The sequence below is a fragment of the Scyliorhinus canicula genome, chromosome 1 (genome assembly GCF_902713615.1).
Source record: "Scyliorhinus canicula chromosome 1, sScyCan1.1, whole genome shotgun sequence".
Classification (NCBI taxonomy): domain Eukaryota; kingdom Metazoa; phylum Chordata; class Chondrichthyes; order Carcharhiniformes; family Scyliorhinidae; genus Scyliorhinus; species Scyliorhinus canicula.
In genome coordinates, this window is record NC_052146.1 from 212,209,564 (window position 1) to 212,212,230 (window position 2,667).

Sequence of the window (2,667 nt, forward strand, 5' to 3'; positions counted from 1 at the left end):
ATGATCAATACCAGATAGTAGTAATGCTCAGACAAGAATGTAATGGTTAAAGAAAAATATAACCTAAGTTATAATAATTTTCCTTTACAAAAAAAGAGGCATGTGGTATTATCATTACGGTAGGCACTGCAAGGGTTAATGAAATGTCTAGAGTAGCCATTAGAGGGAGCTACAGATACAAATATATAAGGCATTGATGCTAAGTCTTATGGTGAGAGTAGTCAGGAGTTTGCTAGAGACAGTCAGAAGTATTATTAGTGTGTGTTAGAGCAGTTCATAGTTTATACCAGTATTAAGATTAGTTCTAGATGAGTGTAGTTTATATGTTAACGATCAACTGTGTATTATTTAGAAGTATGTGTCGATTCCAAATTAGTAGTGCTCATAGATTTATAGCTTTGTTTAAGTACAAACTATTTTGTGGTCTTTGTGAAAACTACGTCAACCACCCTGAATTAAGCAACACAAAGAACACCACATGAGTTACATTTAGTATTTGCACTGAAACACTGCACTGAGCTACTTGGAATGTACTGAACTGAAACACTACACTGGGCAACATAGAATATCCTGCACTGAACGCTGTGTTGAACTATATGGAATGTGTTGTATTGATATGATACATTTAATGAGCTGGCATAGCATCGATGGGATGAATGGCCTTTTTCCGTGCTATATCATTACAGGTCTCGGGAGGGGTTGTAACCTGAGGATGAAACATTTTAAACTTGATGGTTTGGGAAGTATCAAATGGTATTACATGGAATACAGGCAGGAAAGTTTTGGATGAGCTGAAGTTTGCATATTACATTACTAAAATCAATCTTCATTACCAACTTTCAACCATTTTGAAATTAAAGTATAAACAGCAAAGTCAAGAATGAGTTATGACCGTTTTTAATTGGGAATTGAGTTCAGGACTGGCCAGGATACATATTTCTGTCTTAGATTATAAATTTTGTTTTAAAGTTAGTGATATACATTTTTTAATGCACAACAATTTATTAATTCTTGTACTAGCTAATAATTGCCTTTCTGCAAAACTAAGTTTTGAAAATTTTCATATGACGGATAAATTCACAAAGGTCACTGATCAACAAATGAAAGAATGAATACCTCGCCAACTTGTTGACTCTGTTAACATACATGGTGAGAATGTTATTATCAGAGCTGAGTGTATGAAATGTGGAACGCGAAAGATATGCACAGGTCCCAAGTCACATAAATATTCTTTGAGGTTTACGAGAGCAGCTTGTAATTGAAAATACAGAAAAATGTGTCATTTGAAACATGGAAGTTTGGCAATATCTGGTCTGAGAGGATACAGGGAAAGATCCCACAAAAGGTTAATAGCAGCTGCAAAGAGCAGGATTATAAAATGCAGATTCTTTCTCACAAGCAGGCTTAGCAAACACACAGGATCCATTTAATAAGCTAAAACAATGGCTCACACCTTTATTGAAAGTAAATATCTTAGGAAGCATCTGGAAAAGCATGGATGAGAGTTTCAATTGAATTAAGTGACGAATGTTTAAAACAGGCAGGTCTTTATATTATGCTGTTTTATGCTGTTTTATGCTGTTTTAAGCTGGTTGTGTGTTGTTTCTAGGGCGGGTGGGGCGTTGTCTTTTTTGCGTGGGTTCGGTGGATGGGCTCGAGTTGGGGGGTAGACTTGGAGTGTGGGGAGCTGGTGGTGGGGGCCGACAAAGGGGGCTACCCTCGAGGAGGCGGGGTCGGGCAGGGGGAAAGCGCGGGCTTTTCTTTTGTTTCCCGCGCTGAGGGTGGATGGGGGTGGGGTCGGAGTTGAGAAGCGCGGGCTTTTTTCCCGCGCGAGAGGGGGAGGGGGAGGAGGAGGGTCTGCTGATGGGTATGGGGGAGGAGAAGTAGCCCCACGTTGGGAGGGGTCGGAGGTGTGGCGGGAGCCGCCGGGGTCAGCAGAAGTTAGCTGGCTCACGGGAGTGCTATGGAGGGAGAAGACAGTGCTGCAGATGCCTACGGCCATACCAGTCTGAGAACGCCCGATCTCGTCTGATCTCGGAAGCTAAGCAGATTCAGGCCTGGTTAGTACTTGGATGGGAGGCCGCCTGGGAATACTAGGTGCAGTAGGCTTTTAAGGGCAGCATGGTAGCATGGTGGTTAGCATCAATGCTTCACAGCTCCAGGGTCCCAGGTTCGATTCCCGGCTGGGTCACTGTCTGTGTGGAGTCTGCACGTCCTCCCCGTGTGTGCGTGGGTTTCCTCCGGGTGCTCCGGTTTCCTCCCACAGTCCAAAGATGTGCGGGTTAGGTGGATTGGCCATGCTAAATTGCCCGTAGTGTCCTAATGTAAGGTTGAGGGGGGGGGAGTTGTTGGGTTGTGGGTATAGGGTGGATGCGTGGATTTGGGTGGGGTGATCATTGCTCGGCACAACATCGAGGGCTGAAGGGCCTGTTCTGTGCTGTACTATTCTATGTTCTATAACCAAGTTAAATTTTAGCATACAGCTAAAAGCAAAGTTTCACACCTTCATTGAAATAAACTCTCTTAGTAAACAGCTGGAAAGGATGGATCATGCTCAGTCGAATTTGGTGTCAATTCGAAGTGTAAAATTCTATGAACATCAAGTCAATTAAAAGAAAATTGGAGATGACCTGTCTACAAGAAACATAATTTAAAGTCAAAATCAAA

General features: G+C 42.4%; 1 non-coding gene across 1 annotated transcript; it reads left to right on the forward strand.

Annotated features, from left to right (window-relative positions):
• The first annotated feature begins 1,990 nt into the window (after positions 1-1,990).
• On the forward strand, positions 1,991-2,109 carry LOC119978359. Its single transcript, XR_005463424.1, has one exon. It is a non-coding gene; the product is annotated as a 5S ribosomal RNA (ribosomal RNA).
• The last annotated feature ends 558 nt before the right edge of the window (positions 2,110-2,667 follow it).